Source organism: Ursus arctos, unplaced genomic scaffold (genome assembly GCF_023065955.2).
Source record: "Ursus arctos isolate Adak ecotype North America unplaced genomic scaffold, UrsArc2.0 scaffold_23, whole genome shotgun sequence".
In the NCBI taxonomy this organism is placed as follows: Eukaryota; Metazoa; Chordata; class Mammalia; order Carnivora; family Ursidae; genus Ursus; species Ursus arctos.
In genome coordinates, this window is record NW_026622908.1 from 9244137 (window position 1) to 9270247 (window position 26111).

Consider the following 26111-nt stretch of genomic DNA (forward strand, 5'->3'; position numbering starts at 1 on the left):
TCACACTTTCAAGGTCGCTGGTGAAATGTGATCTTTGAGACTCATTGGCTCTGGTCCAGGGCACGGGGAAGTGGATATTAAGAAGATAAATTAGAAGTCAAAACACAGTTCTGTTTTCCCCTGTGTGTTAGGCTGAGTGTCTGTGATGAATTTTGCAAGGAAAAAAAAATCAGAACTCCCTCTCCCCACGCTGCACTCCCTGCCACCTTCAGAAGTCAGATTCCAACCTGGAAAGCCGTCAGCAGCTCTTTATTTCAGCCCCGACATTACCAGAATGGTGATTTCTCTGGGTAGTAACACGGGTGGCTCTCTTCTCTTCCACAAGCCTCCAAGGTTGTCTACCCCTCAGCCCGGGTATTTTCAGTTCTGTGCAGTTCAGCAAGTCCTTGTTGATGGCCTTGCTCTGTGCCAGGCACATCGTGCATGGCCAGGGGACACAGAGGCACATGACAGGGTTCCTGACCTCAGAGCCTGCAGGCCTCCGGTGGGGAGACAGGGAGATGTGGTCAGAGCCCCCTTCTGCCCTCCGTGTGCTGCTGGGATAGATGGCTGGCCCTGTGCTAAGTATTCCATGTGCATTCTCTCCTCCATCCTAAGCTCTAGGTACTATGAGCAACTCCATACACGGTGAGGAAACCAAGTTAGAAAGAGGTTGAAACCAGCTCTACTTACCTCCATAGTCAGCTAGCTCACCACCCCACGTATGGTACCGCTCCTCTCAGCACCCAGAGAAGCCCCAGGCCCAGTGGCCGGGTGATAGAGAAGCATCTTGAGTTTGTGCGGCCAACCCTCCTGAGTGCCATTTCCACTTCAGTAAGAGTCCTGGGAATGGTTCGCAGTAGCTGGTTCATGCTCTCAAATGATAGACGCCTACACCTGGATACGAGAGACCAGCCGGCCTTGAGGCAGCCTTTTCAGGCTGAGGCAAAAAGGGACCATGCCTGTTATCTAAAGGGAGTGTTGAGAAAATTGGGGTGGGTACCAGGGTGAGTCCAGGGACAGCTGGGGATTCAGGTAAAGTCAGCCTTCAGGAGGACGGGGAAATATCCCAAAGAGCCACCTCTTCCATATCCTTACCCCAGCCTCACTTGCCTCTGTGTTTCTTCCCCCTCATCCCTGCAGTAAAACATGGATGCCAGCACCCACCTGGAGAGGGTACCCCCAAAGCTGACTCATTCTTTGGTATGGCTGGACTTTTTCATAGGGGGAATAGCAGAGAAGTGGGGAGAAGAGGTTATTTCTTCCCTTATTTGCTACTAACTAAATTTTTGTGCCTCTAGGGTCATCTTTCACGGGGACAAGTAACCCCAAAAGATCCACCATTATAGCATTTCACCTCTTTGCAAAATAACTCTGGTTGGGAGCTCTGTAATAAAACCGGAGATTTCTCAAGGTAAATACTAAGGACAACCTCCAGGGAAGGTGCCAGATCCTTCTTACGCATCACTGGAGGAAGACACAGCATGGACTGGGCCATGAGTATGGCCTGCTGGGCATTTCTAAACCTCTGAGGACGACTTTGGACTGGGAGATATTTTTGGTTAGTTTTCTGGACCTCTGAACATTTCCCCCTCTATCATTCACTCTTTGATTCATTGGAAAATGACTTTCTGCATTTCTGTTGTGTATCAGGCTCTGTCCTAGGCACTAGGGGACGCACTGGTGGACAAAAACAGATCAGTGCTGTCCTTCTGAACTTATACTCTAGTGAAGAGAGGGCATAGTGAATAATCAAGATAAAATGAATACAACATAAAACATGTTAGATGGTTATAAATGGTGTGAACAAAAATGAAGTCAGGTACAAAGATTAGAAACATGGTGACAGAATGGTGGTGGCACGTTACACATTCTGGTCAGAGAAGGCCTCGTGAACATGGCCCATGATTCAACAGAGTCCTGAGGTGACAGCATGGGGCATGAGGGTGTCTAGAGGAGCGAGAATAACAAACACAAAGGCCTTGCGATGAGAATGTGTTTGGTGTCTCAAGGATGAACAGGGAGCCAGTGTGGCTGGAGCAGAGGAGGAGTCAAGGGAGAACAGTGGGTGCTTGGGGCCTTCTAGGCAATAATAAGGACTTTGGTTTTTACACTGAGGGAAATGAAAACCCAAGAGAGGGTTTTGAGCAGGGGAAGGATAACATCCGGCTTACTTTTTCAAGAATTCATTGGAGGCGCTGTGTGGACAGTGGCTGGAAGGGGCATGAGGGTGCAAGGAAGAGAGCAGTTAGAAGAAGGTGGTCCCAGTGATCCCCATGGGTAACCGGTGGTCGTAGCCATGGAGGTGGAGAGAAGTGGACCCATTCTGGATATGTTTGAATGTATGACAAAATATACTTGCTGGTAGATTAGCTCTGGATTATGAGAGAAAGCAAGGAGTTAAGGAAGACTGAAATTTTTGGCCTGAGCCAGTGGAAAAATGGAGCTGTTATTTAATGAACCTGGAAATGCAGTTGAAGAAGCAGGTGTGGGGAGAAGAAAATGTTGAAGGTTAATTTCTGGACACATTAAGGGTGAGATCTCTATTAGACCTTCAAGTGGAAGTGTTGAGTAGGCAGTTGGGTATGAGTCTGAGGTTCAGAGAAGTCCAGTCCTCATATATGCATTTGGAAGTCATCAAGTCTGTTTAAGAGGTATTAAAACCATGACACTGGGAATAAGTATAGACAGAAAAGAGATCTGAGGACTGATCTTTGGGTACTCACTCCAACATTAAAATGTCAGGAAGACGAAGAGCAACAGTGCAGGGGAAAGAAGAAACAGCCAATGAACTGAGAAGAGAAGCAAAAGATGTGTCCCATTGTGATCCACATCAGAAAGATAGGGTTCCTTGCTATTCTCTGCTTCTTCCATGTCTTACGGGTCTCTACCTTTGAGTTTCTCCTGCAAAGGTCACAGGGCTCGCTGTAAGACTACATCACAGCAGACTCAGAGATGCAGTCCTCATCCCATCATATGTCCTGGAGTTTCTAGGGAGACCCATTGGTCTTTTGGCCAGGAGGAATGAGGATGACATTGCAGGGGGCAAGGGGTCTTAAACTATTCCAGTAGTTAGGGTAGAGGAGGTTTCCTTATGAATGGACGAAGGGAGGAGACTCTTTAAATTTTGAATTACAAAGGAAAAACATAGGGACAACCCTTGGTTTTAAATCTGAATTGGAAGTCTGATCTTGGTGCAAAGAGACAATGAAACCTGGTGACTGTTTCTGGGGAGTAATTATGGAACCACTCCCAGAGCAGCTGTTGCCTATTAGAAACCGAAGTGCTGTGGCTTCAACGGAAAATACTGGAAGGAAGAGACCATTATTTTACTTTGATCAGAATGTAGCCTGGTGTCTTGGAAAGAACAAGAGCCCTGATCTTGGTTTCAATTCCAGATTTGCTCCTATTGAGTCATCTGACTACTTAAGAACTCAGATCTCAGTTTTTTCGTCTATAAAGTGGGCATAATTTTCCCCTACTTGTAGAGACGTTAAAAGATTTTAATGTGTGTGTGCATAGTGCCTGGTTTACTACGGGCCTTAGGTAGGGTCAGTTGATTTTGTTTTTATTTTTATGTAGTTGTTTTTAAAATAAGGGGAAAACACGTATTTATTACTGTATTTTATTTTTTAAAGTTTTTATTTAAATTCCAGGTAGTTAACATACAGTGTAATATTAGTTCCAGGAGGGTCAGTTGATTTCATTTGCTTTCCCCTAGTAAGGAAGGGCTGGGGCCTTTTAGGAAGGTTAAACAGCATACATCGTAGGCATATGACTCTGAAAATTGTCCTCTCTCACAAGGACTCCTTAATCCATTGGAGACACAAAGCTGCTTACATGAGAGCATACTGACGAGTCTTATGGTGGGAGGCAGTCTGAGGGGAGAGAGGAAGCTTCAAGCATGATCTGTGATCTGGGTTGAGCCGAGAAGGATGGATAGAGAGTGTGGCTGGGTGGCTTGGAGAGAGATGGCATCTCTGCATTTAATTCTGGGTTGTCCGGAGGTGAGACAGTTCGATGAAAATCCATTTAATTTGAACACATTCATTCATTCAACAGAAAATTGCCAGGAACTATGGCAGAAAAAACTAACAGAAGAAGTTTTTATCCTCAAGCGCTCCCTGGCCTGTAGGGTGTTTGAGATGCAAGAGACATTCCTGATACGGTGCGGTGCATTCTCTGATGGAATGGGCAAAGGGGCCATGGCAGCACCGAAGAGAGGCCTCTCATAGTAGACACAAGCCCGACAAGCCAGGGTTTAATTCACCACGAGCTTTCGAGAATCTGATAGATCATGAGTCAAGAAGAAGGAGATGAGTTGTCACCATCAAAGGAGTAGCGACGTCTTCATCGTGTTCCAGATGGAGGCTCTGGTGAGGTGCTTTCCTGGCTCCAGCTAACTTCCTCATCATGAGGACGCACGGCCCTGGCTTTCCCTTCTCTTCCAGCTGGTGTCTTCCTTCAGCCTCCTGGAGTCACATTGGTCACTCCTACTGGCCAGCTTGCATGTTGTCCAGGGTAGCGCAGGGGAAACAAGACAGGATTTGAAGCCCGAGGGACTGAGTTTGAATCTCAGCACTAATCTTGGTGAGTTGTGGGGCTGCCTAAGTCCATTGCCCCGAATGTAGAATGGGGATAATGGTCCCTCACTTGCAGGTCATTGGAGGATGACTGGCTTGTAGAGCGTCTCTGTGGGAGTTAGAATTAGCAAAAGATATCCCTTCCTTACAACACTGTACTGTCCTCTTCCGGCCCATGATGGGAATGGCTCCCCCAGGCTGAGGTAGGGTAACACGTTATCCATTCTAGAACTGGTAGTTGCTGCTGCTATAATCATTACCATCACCTGGAAAATAGCTCCAACCTGACCTATTTTTGGTGGGTTAGTTGGATCAGCCTGTTGCCTGATTAATCAAATTTCATCACAGAAGAGCAGTGCTCCTCTGACCAGCTAATATATAATCATGACAACAGGCGGGGGTGTGACGGGAGCTGTGTCTTCTTATTAAAGCTTCTGTAACACTCGGTGTCAGAAACCGAAGGTCATCAAATCGTTGGCCATCTCTAAATTATTGTGCTGCCAAAAGAACTCCTACCACAGAGCAGACTGTCTCCAGCCACTCAAGATCAAAATAGAACCTAATGGATTTAGGAAGCAATCAATGCTTCTAAAGACAATTTGTGGGTTGTAGCCCATAAAATATTAATTCTCTCCGTTTGTCTTTAAGAATGTATTTTATATGTTAATGCATTATTGAAAGGTGCTTATAATGTTAAGTGACTTAAGACCTGAACATTGAAGGACCAAATTTATTTTTCTCTGGGATATAATGTAAAGCGTAAAGACAAAACCCAAGCCCACTAACCATGCTGTCAGCCATGAGTCAACAGCCATGGAATCCTGCTGTACCCTTGTACCATGAAGCAGTTTTATTTGTGTTTGGATGGGCAAATAAATAACTTATGTATGACGTGTCCCACCTAATAAAATGTTTCACAGTCGGATTTACCGGCCATGTTTATGAAATCACAACTGTACAGCTCAGTTTTATTTGGCCTTAATGACATTAGAGCCGGGGAGGGTTGTGTCTGGATCTTCAAGGTACAGAATGTTGCCGTTGAAAGAGGAGTGATTGCAAATCAAAGGAAGGCCAGGGCAATCCAGAAGATGCGGGTCAAACTGTTTTAAGATCAACTCAGAATTCACCTGCTAGACAGAAAGTACTGTGGACATTTGGGTTCTTCTGTGAGTGGGCGTGGTAGGGTCTACAGAAAAGTACACAAGGGGTGTTTCTTGGTATAGTTCATGGAACACTACATTGTGGAAGGAATGATTTACTGCACTTTTTAGGGGGCCACAGAGCACCAGGAAAATTTAAACCATGGTGCCACACTTAAGAAACGTGGTTGTATTTACATGTATACAAAATTCTTCGCCTGATTTCAGAGGGTCCTTCACTCCCTACAGAAGACTCCTGGCTCTGATCGAGTCCAGCAGTCCTGGTTTTCACTCCATCATACTGTAGCTCAAGGAAGTGATGGCCTGCCCAGGGTCACACAGCTCCTGGTACCTTATCCCAACACCACCTCTCTAGATGGTAGAAGAAAGTGTCCACTTGGCGTGGAGGAGTGTAGACTCTGGAGCAAGAATGCCTTGTTTCATATAGTCAGTTTGCTAATTCTTGGTGGTTTGACCTCGAGCAAGTTGTTTCTCTGTGTCTAAAATTTCCTCATGCGTAAAAATGAAAATAACAATAGCACCCACTACACAGACTTGTTGGTGTGAATAATAAGGGAACTGATATATGGAGAGTTTGGTGCTTGAAACATAGTAAGCACTTTGTATATACTGGTTTCTGTCATTGTGTGTCCAGATCAAGGCCCCCTGCTATGTGCTTTCATAGTTCTTTGTGTTTTCTTCTCAGTCTGGTTTTTTCCCTTTCTTTATGCCTATAACGTAACTGATACGTCTTTGAGATTATCTTGACTCTGTTTGTTGCTTATTTACTTTTGGTCTGTTTTGGTGTAAACGGATACTGCTTCATCCCTAATACTTAGAATGGCTCCTGGCACATGGCAAGCCATCAGTAGACATTTACTGCACGAATGAATGAATGAATGAATGGCTCTTATTATAATCTGTCCCTGTGTACTCATGTGATTAAATAGCATCTGTCTCCCTCCTGCACAGGAAGCTCCATGCGACATCGCAGAAGTTCTCTCTATCCCTCGGTGCTGTGCCCGGCACTTTGGGGGTTCTCAGTAAGTGTATGTTAATTGAATGTACAAATGCTTATATGGAGAGAGGAGAGACTAAGAATAACAGAGGGAGCATAGAGAGAAGGGGGAAGAGGAGAGAAACAGGATAATATTTAAGGTCCAACATTTATGACACTTACCTGTTCATTCATTCCTAAGGCAATAGGGGGTGTTGGTGAAGAGCCCAGAATCCAGAGCTGGTGTCAAACCCCATTTCAGACACTTATACTGTCTGAATTTGGGGCAACTTACTTCAGCTCTCTGCGCCTCTATTTACCTATCTGAAATATGGGGTTATGTTAGCACCTGCCTTCTAGGGTTGTTAAAAGGATGGTGAGTTAACATCTGCAAAGTGCTTAGAGCACTGACAGGCAAGGAGTAAATGCTGGATAGGTGACAGCTGTAATTATCATGTATTTGCTAATTCAGCAAACATTTGTAGAGTATTTACTACCTGCCAGGCCCTTGCTTGGTGCTCAGGATATGCAGAACCACACACTCGTCCCGAGGCGAGCTCAGAATCTCCTAGGAAAGACAGAGAAGCACATCAACGGTTATACTCTGGTGCACTAGAAAGACGCAGCCAGCGGACAGAACTGGCACCCTCGCCAGGCCTGGGTCTGAGGCCCAGGGACATGGAAAGTCCCAGAGGAGGGATGAGATGGGGGTTGAAGAAAAGCTGAGGTTAGCTAAGTAGTAGAAATGGGAGGAAGGGCATTCCCCATAAAGGAGCGTGCTCGGAGATAGGGAGGCACACCGCAGCACACTGTGTTTGGGACCAGAAGGCAGTACCGGATGCCATTCATCCATTTAATTCATTCTGTCCACATTCGCTGAGCACCGACAATGTGTGTGCCCTGAGGATGGGGCGGAGAACCCAATGGGCTAAGTCCCTGATGTCACGAAGCTTCTGTGCTAGCACGGGAGACAGACAGTAAGCCGATGTGGCTATCGTGTCTCAGGTGGCCAGGAACGCGCCGAGGGGAGAGAATCAAGCAAAGTAGGGGATATCAGGCGTGTGGTTAAGGGGAAGGGCTGTCGTTTTTGATGGGGTGATAGGGAAGGCGTCTTCGAGAAGTGACATTTGTACAAAGCCTGAAGGAAGCGAAGGAGGGAGCCACGTGAGCCTCCACGTGGACACTGGTCTGAGTAGAGAGACAGTCCCTGAGGTAGGAGCAAGCTGGGTCTGTTGGAGAAATCACAAAGAAGCCAGTCTGGAGAGTGCGCAAGGGCAGTGAGAGGAGGCCAGGCAAAGGCGTGGCCGCACGCCTTGGGCCTCATGAGGCCAGAGTGAAAACCTTGAGCACAGAGTGGAAAGGAAGACGGAGCCCTTGGGGGTTCCCAATGCTTGGGGCCCTGGTTTAAGCTCTGCCTCATGATCAGATTTTCTTCATGAGAGCCAGGGGAACGATGGAAAGATTTTAATCATGAGCGACGGGATGATGCTGTGTTTGACAATGATAACTCTGCATTGAGAGTTCATTGGCGGGGATGGGAGTCAGGTGAGGAGCTCACGGGGTCACCTAGGTGAGAGAGGAGGGAGGCCTGAACTTGGCGGCGAGGGGAGCAGAGCTGATTTCACCTGCATCTGTCTCCTTCACTCTTGGCAAGTTCCCTTCCCTCCAAGACCTCGCCAGTGTCTCCTTGGAGTAGGCATTGCCTCCCGAAGTGAATTGTGGGTGGGAAAGGCCAGAATTCAGTTGTGGAAGCCCAAGAGGCCAGTAGGGAGACAGCACCTCGCAGCTCTGTGGACGCCTTTATAGCTTCAGTTTCTGCAGCTCCAAGCCTAGGTCTGTAACACGGAGACATTTTTATACCGCGTGCTGCACTGCAACTCAGACGATTATTTTTTTTAAATTAATGTCATCTGTCATTAACAATTTTTTAAATGCATCTTTGTCTCTATTCTTGGAAAACATTCTTAATTTTTATGCTAAATTGAGCAGTCACAGCCCAAGGGCTCCGCGATTTTGCACTTTAAACATTTACTTCATGATGTATTTCCTTCCCTTGAATTCATGATTAAATTTTAAACCCACACTCCTATTCAGCAGGGAATCACAGAACAGAGGATAAAATGACTTTTTTCTGTCTTCTTCTATTTTTAAGTTTTAATTCGGAAGTGCTGTCTGTCTGGTCTTCAAAACCCCATTGCTGAACGTCTGCCTTCTCTCCCCCCCTCTGCACCGTCCGCCCGGATCTCCAGTTACACAAGGCGGTGGACAAGGGGTGAGGACCAAGGACAGAGGCAAAAGGTGGCTGACTTGTCCATCCTAGATCTTTTCTCCCTAGTGCCTGGAAGAGAGGAGTTGGTATTAACTGTCCTAGGAGAGCTCAGAATCCTGATGCCTCTGAACATTCATGAATAAGAAGAGAAGTACTCATTGACATGATTGCTGAGGGCTGCTGGCTTTAGACCACCGGGTCCCCCCAAACAGATAGGGAAGCAGATGTTTGGGAGGGGCCTGCCAGGAAATTGATAGTTTTTCACCCCAATTTTGACACTGGACTGACTCCCCCCCTTCTGCTTTCCCACCTGGGTCTCCATCCCTCACCCCTCCATGATAAATGGTCCCTTCCTTTCTGTAGTGGGTGTTTCTGTTCTCCACTGAGTTCTTTCTGCAGACAGGGCTATGTACGTTTATATGAAGGACTGACGTGCAGGCTATCAAAAGGTTTGTTTGTCCTGAAAGCCCTTCTCTCTGCACCTGCCAGTGAACCACCCCTTCACCACCCACCCCACCCCACATACCCACAGGTGCTTGAAAACACCAGCCATCGAAAGGCAGCTTGACACAGTGGAATAAGCCACATTTGAGATTCATACAGGCCTAGGTTGGAAGTTTCACCCTGCTCCTTCCTGGCTGTGACATTGGATGAGTTTTTGAATTTTTCCAGGCCTCAGTCCCCTCATCCATCAGATGGGATTGACAGTACTTGCTTTGTGAGATCCGCGTACGTGCCCAGCACCGAGTAGGGGGCTGGAGAGCAGTGATTGTTCTCATTTTCTCTGTTTTTATGAGGTCTTCGGGGGAAGGCATTGGGTCTCCAAACAGAGCCCTGTAACACTGTAAGAGGGTTATTTTGGAGAGATGCTATATGATGCTGTCACCCATAATCACCCTGTATGGATTGCTTATTAGATAGACAAGACCGGGCCGTGGTGAGAGTAGGAGAAGCATGGCATTGTGTGTGTGTGCGTGTGCATGTGTGTGTGTGTGGGGGGATCGGGTGCAAAGATATGCAATTTGACGCCGGGAAGAGCTGTTGGGCACCTGTAAGGTAGGCACAGGTGGAACACGTTTTGCCGACTTCCCGTGGCTGGCACGGCTTCTGTGTTCTCACCTGGCAGCTTGGACCACCTGGCAGCTTGCCAGGCTCGAGGGAGCGCACGGTTTGGACTTAGCAGGTTTGAATCCACGCGTGGCCACCGACCAGCTAGGTGAGCCTGGACAGGTGACTCTTTCTCTGATCCTCAGTTTCCTCATCTGCTGAAAGAGGGACTTAGCTATTAGGGTGTGGGAAGAGTGAATGGTATCAATGAGGAAAACCCCCTGAAGAATAACAAGGTGCTAAGCAGACTGTGGAGGGGGATGTTTTCCAGAAGAGAAAAAGGGAACACAGAGGCAGCAGGCAACTTGCTGAAAGCCCGCTCTCTTCTCCAGGCTGGCCTGCTCGGATGTTTCCTGGCACGTCTCTGGGGGTCTCCCTGGAACTGTTCATTCCCTTGGGACGGGCTCATGTCCCTGGGAGTCTCCTCCTATTTCCCCTCAGCCAGGCTTCCTTTTTGCAATTAACCAAGCTTTTTTGTCTCTTGGAATCCCTACCATCACCACTGCCTTGTAGGGCTGTGGGCCTTACTGCCGGAGCACCCCATAGCCAGGAGGGTCTAATTTGCTCTGGTCTTGAAAACACACCCGTAAAGGCAGCAGGTGCTCATGACTGTTTTGGGGGAAATCTGGAATCACCTTCTTCCCCATCTGCTCCTAATTCTCCGGCACCATCTCTTATCTCTCTGGCCCCAAACTTCTGTTTTATACGCCAAATACCATATCTACCCCTGCTCCCCTATTTTGGAGTAACTTCCAAGCTCCCTCCTAGCGATTTTTTTTCTGGTGTCCTGTATGGCTTTCGACTTTGTTAACTCGTTTGATCTCTGTCTCCCAGTGCCAGATGGAATCTCCTTTGGATGAGGGCAGAGGAGGAGATGGGGATCCTGACCTTACCTTGGCAGGACATGCAGCCCATTTGGGACTGCTGTGTCCTGCGATGTGAAAGTTCTTTCTCTGAATATTTACTCATTCATTTTGTGGACAGTTTCAAGCACTTACTCTGTACCTGGCCTGGAGTAGGTGCTGGGAATGCAACAAGTAAGTCAGATCTTGCTCCAGTGGAGCAGACCGTCTAGGGAAAGGTAACAAGGTGTCAAATATACAGCTGAACATGGTGGTGCTGTGAGAGGCCAATGGGGAGCACTAAGTCCCAGTTTCATGGTGGTCAGGGAAGACTTCCTGGAGGAAGCCAAATATGGATGAGACATAAAGGACGACCAGGGGTTAGCCACATGAAAGAATGGAGGAAAGAGTGTCGCAGGGCCCCGCAGGCCTCTGAGTGAGTGAAGCGTGGTGGGAGCGTGGCATAGGGTGGAGGGATTTGAGTGGTGCAAGCAGGGTCCAGAACATGAAAGGGTGTGTAAGTGTGCTAAGGAGTTTGGACTTTCTCCTGTGGACAGTGGGGAGCCACGGGAGGGTTGTGAACAACAGATCTGCACTCTGGAGAGCTCCCTGCTGTCGTGGACGGAGCCCACGCCCAGGCTGCGGAGGTGATAGCCAACCTCAGCCCTCGGAACTTGTGCTCTTTAGAGAATGCCCCACCCCCCACAGCCCCCAGGCGCCACCCTTCCAACTTGCCACTTAAAAACGAACTGCCAGCCTTCCTTCCCCTCCACACTTGGCGTTTAGTGCGTCCCAGGCTTTGTCCAATCAGCACCGGCTGGCTTAGTGCCGCTCCGTTCCCTGGCGGGGGCCTGATAATGCGTGTCCTCCTTTGTTTCATTGTTCAAATATGTGTCTGCGATGTGGTTGGGACTGATAAGTAAAGAAAATTGTGTAGCTTAACAGCAGACATTTCATGACCTCCGGAGTCCCCCAAGATGTACGCTCCCAGCAAATTGTCGGCGAGCCCATTTATCACCGCTCTGACCTGGGACTTGGTGCACATTTCCCTATGAAAACAAGCCAGCGCCGTCAGTTCCCATCTGCCCCGATGCCACCATAATGAAGCGAGCTTTAACTAACCCTGGTACCCACGGAGCAGCCCCATCACAAATGGCTTTTGGGATGCAGACACCTGCACATAGAATGCATCATCTTCCTAATGTGGATTCGTGTGGAAATCCAATACACCCTTGAAGCTTTATTTGTTTTTGGCTTAGGTAATTGGATAGCATTAATTATTTATACTTCATGTTGCAAGTGGGCAGAGAAAGGGCAGGCAGGGGGTGGGGTGGGGAGGTTGGGAGAGGGGCTGCCGACCAGTTGGGACCATAGCAAGCGGCTAAAATGTTCTAAACTTGATTAAGTATGGGTAATCGTGTGCAGTATTCCAAATAATTTTTGTTAGAAATTTGTTGACGTGATTTCTCAGAAACTGTTTGGTGACTCAAGGCAAAATCATAATTTATCATTCTTTGGGAAGTCCCTTGTCGGTCCAGTTCCTGCTCCCCCAAACCTCATTGCACTCTGTGGGCATAACTTCTGTGATAAGAGCAAACTGCAAACCTTTACTGGGACATTTACCACGTGCCAGGGCCTGTGTTAAGTCGCCACAAATGTTACACTCATTTGAACCTCCCAACTCCGTGAATTATCTGTTTAATTATTATCCCTATTTTATAGATGAAGAAACTGAGGCCAAAGAGATTCAGTATCTCGTCCAGATCCCAGCTAGTGAATGACAGAGGTAGGATTTGAACCTGGGCCTGGCTGGCTCGGAGTCTTCAGCCTCTTTTTTTTCTGAGGATGTTAATACTCCAGACTGAAGACAGGTAGCCCCCAGACACTGTGAGTCCCATTGGGGTTTTAAGCTGCCTGGTAGGCTCAGGACGGAGAAGTGGAGAGAGCTCCCTCTTTTATACTTGCCTTTCTTTATGAGTTGTGAAGCTAAAGGTTACTCTGTTAATTAAATGGGGAAGAAAGGGGGCTGTTGGAGAATCAGTGGCAAAGTGACTCCAATTAAACCTTTAATGAGTATATTAAGCCATGTAAATCACACGCCTTTTTTATCCCCTTTGGGAACATCAGCGTCCCTTGGTGAGCAAATCATTGGCCTACCCCGTGTCAGCTGGGGCCTCCCGGAAGCTAGAAACATGGTGTATTCTGCAAGTGAAAAAGCTGAATGGTGTTTGAGGGTTTAAGAAAGAGCAAGTAAGAAAGAATCCCCTTTTGATCACTGGTGTTTTACTAAATGTGACTTCCAGATTTAACAAAGCATGGAGACCAATCTAGGTGTTGCCTTTCCTAATCTTCCATGAACAGAAACTTGGTTTTCTTTGAAACTACGAACCACTGCTTGTTGTCCCCTAAGCTCTCAGCCGTGTTCTTGGGTGGTGGGTGGCATCTGGAAGCTCTCCTCCTGTTCCGTCGCTAGCTTGAAATAGCCTTGGGCTGCCCGGAGGGGCCTTGGCAAGGATGAAAGGAGAAGCGATTTGGTGCTAGGGTCTCCTCCTCACTAACTGGAGTAGGGGAGGCCATGAGCCAGAGTCTGAGACTGGTCTGTGTGATCGAATGATCGATCATTCATTCATTCATTCATTCATTCAGCAAATCCTCATAGAATCTCTAGGACACTCCAGGCCCCATGCCCTAGGATCTACCATTACTATTTAATTAGTTTTCTCAAAAACCCTTGGAGGTAGACTTTATGACCCCCACCCCCATTGTAAAGATGAAGAAACAGACTCAGAGAGGGTAGTTAACTTACTCAAGGCCACACACATAATCTGTTGCAGAGTTGGGACTTGAACCAAAGTCTAATTGATTCCAAAGTTTGGGATCTTTACTTGACTTGGAGTTGGAGAGAAATGACTGAATGTTCTAAGGCCAGGCCACAGGATTCAGGATTCCGTGGGAGAGGGGTGGGAGCCCTGGGGCCAGGCTGGGCCAGGAGCTGGGCACAGGAGACCAGGCCCTACAGAGAGACCGCGGATAGCACAGCACTTCTGGGCCCCAGCATCCTCACCCATATCTCCTGTCCTTCAGGGGGCTCTGACAGAAGGGGGACCTTCCCGAGAGATTGGGGACAGGTGGGGGCAGTGTTAGAGGATGTGGTACAAAGGTGGCGAATATTTTTGTATCAGACAACTCCTGCACCACTTTACTGGGGCCCTTTCCTCCCTTTCATCTATCATATGGAACTTTATCTTGACTCTGCTGGTGTTCATCTAATCCCTGCTGATTTATGTATTCAGCACACACTTAACCAGTGTTAAGTGTGTTGGGCACTATTCTAAGCACTTTATAAACACTAACTCATTTAATCTCCATAACTACTCAGTAGGTATTATTTTTTAAAAAATTTATTTACTTATTTTAGAGATGGGGAGGGGCAAAGGGAGAGGGAGAGAGAGTCTTCAGTAGACTCCACGCTGAGCACAGAGGCCCCTGCGGGGCTCAATCTCACGACCCTGAGGTCACGACCTGAGCCAAAACCAAGAGTTGGACGCTTAACTGGCTGTGCCACCCAGGCACCCCCCTGAGTAAATACTATTATCCCTATTTTACAAATAAGGAAACCGAGGCATGGAGAGGTTAATGAACTTCTGCAAGACCACACAGTCAGGTGTAGTCTTAGCCATGGCTAAGCTGGAATTTGAAGCCAGAGGATGTGGCTCCAGCCTCTGGACTCCTGACTCCGACAGCACTGTGATGTTCCCGACCACTCTCTGATGGGGTATTGTCATTCCAAAGAAACACTGAGAAAAACAAAAATATTTAAGGCACGAATAACGAAGGTTAAATGGACGGACTGCTGCATAATAGGGTCGATGTTTGGAGGCAAGACTTTGTGTGCCATCCTTCACGTCACGCGTCAGACCGGAAGGGGGGAGGCCAGACCTCCCTTAGGGCCAGGCTTCCTTGACACAAGAAGGGCTCTTTGCCTTAATGATTCCCTGAATAGATGTTTCCTGAGCACCTAGTATATACGAGGCACTGGGCTGGGTGGTGAGGACTGAAATGAAGCCTCTTCACTTAGGAATGTCATGATAGAGTGCGGGGGACAGAGGAAGGGACCGTGTGTGATAAGGCCCGGGGTGGAGGGTCAGTAGAGCTTTAGTGGGTAAGAGAACAGTCTTTGGCACCATCTTTACCTCGATTCAGTCTGGCTCCACCGCAAACCCGCGGTGCCTCGGTTTTTCCATCTGTAAAGTGGGAATAACATTATATTATTATCTAGCTCTCAGTTTTTTTTTTTTTTAAAACCTGGCCCAGCTCTCAGCAAATGAGAATTGAATGCTACTCCCGCTGCCATTAGAAATGAACACTGATGGAATGTGATGATTTTCCAAAGCCCCAGATGGCAGCAGCGCAAGGCCGGATTTCTAGACGAGGGTTATATTCTTAAGTGGCGTGGCAGAGGGTAAGAAGAAGAGGTGCCCTAGCCCTGGCAGGCTCCATTTAATCGTGGTCCCAGGCATCTGGGGGTGTCTGCTTGACTAGTCATAAATTCTCCCAACACAATGGAGGCGGATGCCATTTGTCCAAAGAGGACTTGGCTGTGCTTTTTGTCACCCACAATATTTAGACTGGTAGCTGACTCTTTTGTTGAGAGCTGTTGGTCTTTTTTTTGCGCCAAATTGCCCTTTAGAAATACTGGTCCTCTATCATTCGATCCGTTGCCCTTCATTACCCGACTGACCTCTGCTCATTCTTTCAGACCCGGTGTTGCTGTCTCCTCTGTGGAGAAGCCGTCCCTGCCTGGCTTGGGCGGAGTGCTTTGTGCACAGCGTGCCGTCCCTGCAGCTGTGCGGGAGTGCTGTGCTTGGCAGAGGACGCGAGTAACCCCAGGAAGCCCAGGCAAGCACGTGATCCGGCCGCGGGAGCTTTGTTGTACCCAAGGGTTAACAATCAAAATTAAAATTTAAAAGTAATTAAATTCAAATTAAAAAGTAACTAAAATCCATTACTTACATGTCCTGGAGACACCAAAGATACTCCTCATCCTCTACCACAATCCTTGGCCAAATTCCCTTTTCTCTCCTCTCCAGTTAGAGCCAACCCCTCTCTCTGCCTCAAACCCCAAATCTCATAACACGCGATGTGCAAGAGTTTTCTGTCTCTTTCTTCCTTCTGTATGTTCTCTATTCCTTGTCTATGGATGTAATTCCTTTCCTAGCAAGTAAAAAAAAAAAATCTTTTTTCTTTAAGACAAGGAAGCAGGAAAACCAAGATGGCAAGGCAGGGTTTTCCTTAGTCGGCAGAGGTAAATATAAACACGGAGACACTTAAAGTCCATCAGTTTCTGTCCCATCACTCATAGGCTCCAGTGCTGTCCATTGTGAGACCCTTTAGACTGAGCAGGGATTGAGCAATTCGTCCCTGTAGCCTGTGTTTCCTGAGGTAACGGGAGAAGAAGAAGGGCAGGAGGCATAAATATTCATTTGCTTGTTGAGCGCCTCTATTCATGGCTCTGGTTGAGTTCCAGGATCATTTCTTTTTGACAAGGAAGAGCATCAAGGGCATGTGCACAAGCAGCTGGATAGCAGACCTGCCCTGAGCTCGTCTGTAATACAGGGGAACAGGCGTTGGTGGGGCGGGAGGGCATCTTCCCACCCCTGTGGGAGCCTCCACGGCGTCTCCAGCTCTCTTTCGTGCTCTTCTGGCTGGTTGGCTTGGAAGCTCAACCTCGGGGGGTAGCCGAGTCCCCGGACGGCTTTCAGGCGGGTCAAGTGCCACTCCCCGAGTTTCTGATTGATTGATTGATTGATTTTTTAAAGATTTTATTTATTTATTCGACAGAGATAGAGACAGCCAGCGAGAGAGGGAACACAAGCAGGGGGAGTGGGAGAGGAAGAAGCAGGCTCCTAGCAGAGGAGCCTGATGTGGGGCTCGATCCCAGAACGCCGGGATCACGCCCTGAGCCGAAGGCAGACGCTTAACCGCTGTGCCACCCAGGCGCCCCCCGAGTTTCTGATTTATTAAGGCAAAGTGAGTCCTGAGAATCTGAATTTCAACAAGTTCCCAAGAGCTGCTGCCACTGCCCTAGGATCTCCGCTTTGCCCACCACGGCATTAGCAGCAAAAGGTACTTCCATACCTGACCAGCTTGTGAACTCATCTGAACTCCTGAGGCAATTGAAAGCCCCTGGGTTATGGGACATTTAAAGGACTTTCTAGTAACCAGAATACATTTTCTACCCATATGCCATCAATAGTATTTCCTTCCCCTTCCCAAATGTATCTAGAGTCTTTCTCCTTCATTACAAGACCCCAGAGACATGGTTGACCAGGAGCTGGTGTGTGTGTGTGTGGTGGGGGGTGGGGGGCTACGGTGTTTTTATTCTGTCTCTTGGTAATCTCTTCTGGCTTTCCTCCTTCTCATTGTGTCCTATTTATTATTTATTAAGAGGCTTTTAGCCCAATCCCGAGGTGCCCTGGGAATGAGCTCAGGGGTGGGGCATGGGCAGAGGTGACGTGGCGACCGTTCCCTTCCATGTGGTGAGAGGAGGACCAAGAGCTTGTTCTGAGGCGCGGCCCTGCCCCGGGGTCTGCCCTGCTTGGTGCGTCTACAGTCTGTGAAGCGTCTTCACAGCTGCTATCTCATTCTTTGGCACAGCGTCTATGAGGCAGAAGGGGCAGGTATTACCATCTTGAATGTAAAGGTGAAGAATTGAGGCTCAGCGAGGTGAAGCCATCCGCCCAAGGTAGCATAGCTTGTGGCTATAGACCAGAGTTTGGAAAGAAGCCCCAGTGTCTTTAGAACAAGATTCTGAGGCCTTGTTGTGACTCTCCGGCATCAAGCTCTGTGCTTGCAGGCAGCCAGCCAGCCAGTCACTCAAACTCTCAACCCATCAGTGTTTACCGAGAGCCTCCCATCCGGGAGGCTGCCCGTTAGGAACGGACGGTCAGCAACGGGGAAGATTGGGGGCAGCCTCGGAGGGAGGCCAGGCATAGGGAGAACAGCCACCTCGATGAGCACCGCTGAGGGGGACACATGCAGCTGTGGTGAGGCTTACAGCACAGGGCACACCCCTCACTTTGGGCTCCGGTAAGGGCTCGTTGACTAACGATTGTCTAAGCTGAAGCCCTTATTCAGGAATGAATACCGGTGACTTAGGAGATGAGGGGCAGAGAAAAGGCCTTCCAAGCAGAGACCAGCCTATGTGAGGGTCTGCTGGTAGGAGAGAGTAGAGCATATTTAGGGATCTGAAAGACCTGTGGGTCTGGTGCAAAGTAAGTCAAGAGAAGAGACTGAGATGCATCTGGAAAGGGGGGCAGCAGCCAGATCATCCCAAGGATTTGGAACATTTTTCTAAGGGCTGTTTGGAGCCATTGGCAGCAGGGTAATGTGATCTGATTCACATCTGTAATGTGGCCGGAGGGCCAGGGTGGAGGCAAGGAGGCCAGTTAGGGGGCTATTGTGGGAGGTAGGAGGAGGGTGGTGGGCTGGCCCCAGAGGGTGGCGGTGAGGAGTGAAGCAGGGATGGATTCCAGAGAGAGATGATTTGTAGGATGCAGTGCTTAGTGATATTTGGGGCGCAAGGGAGGGGAGAAGGCAAGGGTAACACCCAGCTGCGGGGTGCATGTAACAGAAGTTCAGAGAATGTTTATGGACCTAAACACAGCTGATGGCAGACACCTGCCTTGAATGTGGGGTGCTGAGCCCTGGAGGTTCGGGAGGCAGTGGTACTGGGGGGCTGGCTCTGTGTTGGAGTTTGGAGTGCCTTTCCCTTTCTTTCATGGCCCCTGCCTGCAATCTGCCCATCTCCCCTGGACTATATTCTGCTCATCTTTGTTGTTGAAATGCTACGTCTGACAATTATTTGCTTTTTAGAAAACATGTAGCTTTCCTGCTATCTTTAGAGAAAATGCACCGCAGGTGAACCTCATCAAAACCACTGTAGAAATCCATCATGAGCCACTTAGAAAACTTGGGAAACAGGTCTGATATGGATGGGTCTCACAAATGAGATTCTCCAGGGAATGTGGGCAGAACGTGTTTCCCAGCGGTTTGCATCCATCAGGACAGCTGAGGTCCGATGTTGGCGCAACAATCACGGGCTCTTTCCTTTCTGCACTTTGGCTGGTACGAGGACGGGACCACAGCGCGTGAAGCCCAAAAACCTGACTCTTAGTCCAGTGAGAAGAAATGGGGAGTGAGAGAAACGAATATTCCGATTTTTTTCCCAGAATTTTTCAGGATTAATAGTTCTCTCATTAATAACATCTTAGTAATACCTCGTGCCAGGCTTAGTAATAGAGGATTTGGGAGTGACAGAGGTGAGATAAAGCCCGTTCCTTCTAGCAACCGACAGTTTAGAGAAGTTGTTATAGGATGAGACACTGTTCCAGTTGCTTGAGAGCAGGAATGATTTCTGATTCGTTTCTCTGATCTCCGAAATTAGTATGGGGACTGGCAAAGCAGGAGTTCAAAAAATGCTTCTTGAATAGAGGATGGATGGGGCGCCTGGTGGCTCATTCGGTCAAACAGCTGCCTTTCATTCAGGTCATGAGCCCGGGGTCCTGGGATTGAGCCCTGTTGGGCTCCCTGTTCAGCAGGAAGTCTGCTTCTTGCTCTCCCTCTGCCCCTCCCCCCTCATGCTCTCTCTCTCTCTCTCTCTCTCTCTCTCTCAAATAAAATCCTTTTATTTTTTTAAAGATTTTATTTATTTATTTGACAGAGAGACAGCCAGCGAGAGAGGGACACAAGCAGGGGCAATGGGAAAGGAAGAAGCAGGCTCCCAGCAGAGCAGGGCGCCCAATGCGGGGCTCCATCCCAGGACCCTGGGATCATGCCCTGAGCTGAAGGCAGACGCTTAACGACTGAGCCACCCAGGTGCCCCTCAAATAAATAAATAAAATCTTTAAAAAAAAATAGGAGGATGGATGGATGGTTGAGCAGGTGGATGGATAGATGGTTTATTAGTTGGACACGTGGATGAATAGATAGTCGGATACTCTTTAGTTGTAGAAAATCCTGAAATGATAAAATGTGCGTGCAGAATACATTTTGTCGTTTCATTGACCAAGCTGTAATCTTTATTCACTCAGTCTTGCCGACACTGTCAGCTCCAACAGCTCAGTAGCCACAAAAATCTGCTGTATTTGGCGTTTGAGTTATCGGATGAGTTTGGCTCAGTTTCCTCTCAGGATTGACCAAGGATCTTCTACTTGTTGATACACTTAGTGAGTAAACCACTCAGACATTTAGAAACCAATCAGCCCACCATATTTAAACTGGAAGGAACATCAGAGATCGTGTAGTTCACTACCTTCTTCTTAGGAATGGGGAATAAGTGAGTTGAGTCTGTATAAACTCAGTGAAAGGACGTTGGACTGGAACCAGAGAAAAACAGGGCTGAATTTTGTGTCTGCTACTCACTTCACAAGGTACATAAACTGCTTGCCCGCCTTCATCAGTTTGTTGTGAGGGTCCGATGAATGAGCAAGGGCTCGAGTAGGGGCTTTGAAAGGACCGATGGCAGTTGTTTCCTAACGGCATCAAGCTAGTGGCTGGAGAGCAGACCGTAAGGCTCGGTCTCCCGAGTCAGGGGCTGGGCACTCTGCTAGACCACACGGCTCCTGAGAAAGGACATCAACCAAGGGGCTTGTTGTGCAGTTTGGACAAAACCGAAATATGGATGATTTGTAAACCTATCAGAACGACTGACATCAAAAGGATAAAAAATATTGGTGAGGCTGTGGAACAACGGAAATGCTCACACGCTACTGGTGGGAGGGGAACGTGGTGCAACCACTTTGGAAAACTGTCAGCAACCGCTGAACCTGAAGTCATACACATACCTTGACTGAGCTGTTCCAGTCGGATGTATATACCCCAGAGAACTGAAGACAAATACTGTGCTAGAATGTTCAGAGCAACAGCATTCATAACAGCCAACACCTGTTGGCTCTACAAAGAGCCAGAAGGGTAGAATGAATAGACTGTATTAGATATCGATAATGGACTGTTGTCCACCAAAGGGAGCTAAAGCTCCAGGCAACTGAAGGGTGCGTTCCATGGCATGTGGCAGGACACTTGTGGAACCTTCCTCCTCCTACCCCCCACCTCCTGCCAAAGTCAGACCCCTGAGGATACTGCTGCCCCTGAAGGCATGGGCCAGTCTCTCACCTTAGCCTCACACTGTGGGAAGCCAGACCTCGGGCTTGGTGTGCGGCCGGGGCCCTGCCCCTTTCCTGCTTTCCCTCTCTTCATGCTCACCAGCCTCCCGCCGCAGACCAGACCCTGCAGCTCTCTCTGGCTGCATCCCAGCTGGAGACCATGCTCTGAGTTCTCAGAGAGCAACGTCTGCCTCCTTTGCCTGCCCTGCAGCCCCAGTTCCCATCACACAGCTGCCTCCGTGCCCACCGGGCATCCTGCATGGAGGACCAGACCGCGCTTTGAGGAAATGACACTGATGCAAGTTACACACACACACACACACACACACACACACACACATCCATCCAGGCGGACGGGGCAGACTCCGAGCAAGAGCTGAATGGAAGCTCAGAGGTCACTGAGTTCAGCATTTTCCGCAAACAAGGCTCACTAGCCTCTGACAGCACGCATCGAAGTGTTACTTGGAGTTTGTAATTATCACCTTATTTTGTTGTGTATTAGGAAAGCATATAATCAGTGGATTACAGCCTTTTCTTTTAAAGTGCATGACAGTCTTGATTCATGGATACCGTTGCTTAGGATGATGTTTTTGAACAATCGAATTAATTGAACACTTGATTTAAATTTGAGTTAAAGACAAATATTAAATATTAGTATATGCGATATAAAGATACGGTGAAACTCACGAAGGCGGAGGTTTGGGAAACACTAATCTAGTGTCCTCAGATTGCGGGGGAAACCAAGGCCTGAGGTGGGAGGAACAACATAATGATTCTGACTCCTAACATTGATCCTGTGACAGGGGCCCAGTAAGTGCCTTAAGAGAGAGGTTATCTTAAGAGATAGATCTGCCCCAGCATGGGAGGTTAAGGGAGGACCATCACCCCTTACCTGCACGGGGGAGAAGAGTCTCTGATGGGTAGTGATGAGAATGTAGGCCTCAAAGCCAGATTGACCTGGAGTCGCATCCCAACTCCCCACTTTCTTGCTATGTGACGTTGAACGTGTCACTTAACCATTCTGAGCTGCAGGTTCCTTTTCTGTAATGAAAAACCTTGTACACGTATCACAGTGTTGTTGTAAGGCTTAAAAGAGACGGTCAAGTCCCAGGCCCACAGCTGGTCCATCTCTGTCCCTAGAGAGAGGAGGGATTCGCACAAGGCAGGGTTCAGAGGCAGAGCCAGACCTGGAACCCAGGGCTGTTTGCCCCGAGGAGCCACCCCTCCTCATCCCAGCTCCGCAAGTCCTTGCTTCAGCGGCACGGTGCCAGCGAGGAGAAAGAGCAGCGTCACGGTTTACCCTGATCTCTGCTGGGCTGGCACACCTGTCACTGGCGAGAGCATCAGTGATTTTAAGAAGCCTTCATGAGTGAGCCTGTGGAACAGTGAGCTGGATCTGACCAGCCACCTGGGCTGCCAGCTGGAGGGAGAGACCCCCACTGCCGTGGGGAGGAATCTAGGGTCCCCCCAAAGGGAAGCAATGCCCCTGTAATGTCAGCGCCAACAGAGGGTGGCCGCCTGTGTTGAGTTCTGGGATGGGCAGGCCCTGGAGGAGCCCATTCCCGTCCAGCAGGAAGCCATCCCCGCGGGCCTTCTGGGGCTAAGTGCAAACGAGAGGGCTGCCCCTCGGCGTTTTATGCACTGGCCGGACACTGTGGGTTCCGAGACCAGCAGGTCCCCATGGCGGCAATTATGCAAGAGATTGAATGGGAACAATATGACCTTGTAGGAACTATCCAGATAATGAGAGGATATGTGAACATCTTCCCTTCTCATTCTTCCTCCTCTCTCCCTTCTACCTGTTGTTTTTCTCCTTCCCTCTCATCTGTCATTCACTGATCCATTTATTCGAGAGGTGCAGTGGCACAATCAGGGGCTCACAGGCAGGGAGGCCCGAGTTTGCATCCTGGCATTCCCTTTCAATGTCAGGTCGATCCGTCTGAAACGGCCGTTGCCATAAGTCTAAACTGGTTGAGAACTGTGGGCAAGTTGCTTAACCCTTCCGAGACTTAGTTTACCCCTCTGAGCTTCACTTGTCTCACAGGGTTGTGACGCTTAAATTATAAGGTAGGCAGGGTGTTCAGCTCAGTGCCTGACACATAGTAAATACCCACTTGTATTTTTTTAAAGGTGGAACATAGGTCATTTCCTATGATTTATGTATTACTTATGTAGCCTCTGCGAAATGGTCGTGTCAAATCTCTTCAAGCTTTTGTACCCTTAACTGCAAAACGGAGGGACTATCTACCTCAGAGGGTTATTGTATAGATCAAATGAGCTCATGTGTATAAAGTGCTGGTGGTAAGCACCCAGTAACTTCCGGGTGTTCTCTTTCTTCCTTCCTTTTCTTTCCCTTTCTCTCTTTCTCTTTCTTTTCTCCTTCCTTCCTTCCTTCCTTCCTTCCTTCCTTCCTTCCTTCCTTCCACAGACATTTCTCAGTTACCAACTATGCCAGGCTCTGTGCAAGGTGCTGGGAACATAGAAATGAGTGACACATGGCTCTTTCCTGTTAGACTTTGCTACCCAGTAGACTCGACAGACAAGGGGCTTGTGAATATTTTATGTTGTGGGGAAAATAAATGAAGCCGAAACTGCCAAACCGCTGGCCCGAAGCCGTGGGTTTTGTCTACAGGGGAGGAGCATTTATTGAGCGTCTACTGGGCTGGGTACAGCCCTGGCATTCTCCCATTTAGCTCGGACCCAAGGTATTATAGGAAGATCTGTAGTTCAGAGATGCAGGCTGCTTGCTCATGTCTGCCTCCCTCCAGTGTTCACTGTCTCTTTACACGCCAACGCCCCCGCCCCCACCAGGGAGCAGAGGTCGGGGGGCAAGAGTGACCGAGGATCTGAATGTAGGAGTCAGCTTGATCTGACTTGCTGTGGGTTTCCTGCGTCCGAGGTACTCATGAGTCTGCAGAGATATCTGGGGTCAGGGGAGACTTCCGGCACGTTTTCCCATCTGGCCTGGGATGGGCTATTTGTGGTTCAGAAATAACCGGGCACCTCCTTAAGGACTGAAGCTTGAGCCGGGCATCATTAAATAGCATCAAGTCTATTTAGATCTAACTCCCCTGTGCAAAGATGCTACGTTAATGCAGGCCCGTAGAGCCCAGAGCCCCCGTTTCCTGGGAAAGGGGTGATCTGGAATGGAGGTTGTATGCTGCTCTGTGATAAACTAATACTCTTAGAATTTTAGCTATTCACTGTATGAGCCGCCGTGGCAGGGAAATTAGACATGCAAAATTTTAAGCTCTGGCCTTATTCATTTTTAATTAATTTTTGTGTAATAAGCTGTAAGCACATTAATATCAATGAGATACTTTCTTCAGTGTGGCTAATACACAGCTCTAAGGAGCCATGGGTATTGTTTTCCCCTCTGTTTGTGTTGAACAAAGATTACTCATTCTCCAAGTATTATTTTCTGGTTCTTGGGAGGTGAGGCTGCAAGAGAGGAATTAAATTTTCCCATCAGGCTGGAGCTGAAATGTTGTCGTGGACATTTGAGAGCAACGAGAAGAGCACTTATGAAAGATTTCACTGTCGGGAATGAAAGGGTCTTCTACACTATAAGAGGTGGTCAGATGTGGGACCCATAACTAAATAAGCCATAGAATTTGGAATGGGATTATCCCAGTATTTTTATAAGAAGACCTACACCAGAATTTCAATATAAAAATATTTACTTTAAGCATTTCAGTTAAAGTGGAGTCATTTTGCTATGTCCAGACATAATGGGAATCTATTCTTCCATTCTTTCAGTAAGTCATTCAGTCATTCTACAGTAATTTGAGGACCTATTATGCACAAGGCATTCTGCTAGGCATTATCAGGTACACAAATCTGAAATCCAGCCTTGAGTCTAGGAGACTACAGTTCAGTATGGACTATTTTAATAAAAGACAAGTGATAAGTATCATCGAGGCAAATTAGTGCTGGAACAGTTTAGTAGAGAGATTATTTGTAGAAGAGAGAGTATGAACATGCCTTTTCAACTGGATCTTTAAGGATGCATAGAATTTAGACACGTGCAAAAGGAAGGAAAAGCTGTTCTTGGAGAAGGAATAGCCAAACCAATCCAAGAGGAGCGGGGAATAGGATCACCAGATCCAAGAAAAATAGCAACAAGTTTTACCACTGACATGTTTTTAATCATGCTCTTCCCTTCTTCAAGAATGCTTTTCCTTTCTTCCATCTGGGTAGGTCCCCTTGCCCTGCTGGTCCCTCTTTCCTCCCATCCACGGTCAGCCTGTGCTAATTCAACGGGCTTGTCTTATACCAGGTAGGGAAGCTATGAGCCAGAGAGTTACAAGGACATGTAACTAGTTGATTATAGTCTTCACTAGAACTAGATCCTTGTGGTTTAGTCTTCGGTACATTTTATATAGTTCTGATCCATTATGTCGCAGAATAATGGCCAAGAAACATACTTCCAGTCACAGGAAATTACAGTACCTTTTCCATTAATTGCTAAACCTGGAGACAGGGTTGGATCTGGATCATAGAGGTTTATCCAGAAAACCCTTTTGATCTCAATCCTTGTTAGTTCTGGGTTCTTTTTCATACTCTAGTAGACAGAATAAAAGGCTCATATCAAATCCCCCGCCCGCTTTTTTGGTGGGTGATTAAAGATGTTAAAGGACCCCAGGCCTATAATTCTGAGCATCAATTCTTACAGCTCTTTATTGTTGACACGAAGCCCAGGATAGCTTCTTAAAGTTACTGTGCAGAGCCCTGAGATGAGAGTGTTTTCTTCTCTTCTTGCCTTTTTGTTTTCACGACAGAGGTGAAGAGGGAAGTTGATCTAGCTTCTGAGTTACTGAGGGCTCTCATATAGCAAGGTTTGATTAACTGAAGTTGTGCTGTTTCGGAGAAATGTGTTATTTGGACAACTCCGGCTCAGTGATTTTGAGTAATGGTGAGAGGAAACACGAGTTTGGGTTTGGAGAGACTCTGGGAATGTGGTTTTCTGCAAAATTTGACAGCTTCCTGCCCACCCTCTCCCTTACTCTGTGGTTTTAATCAGCGTTCAGAG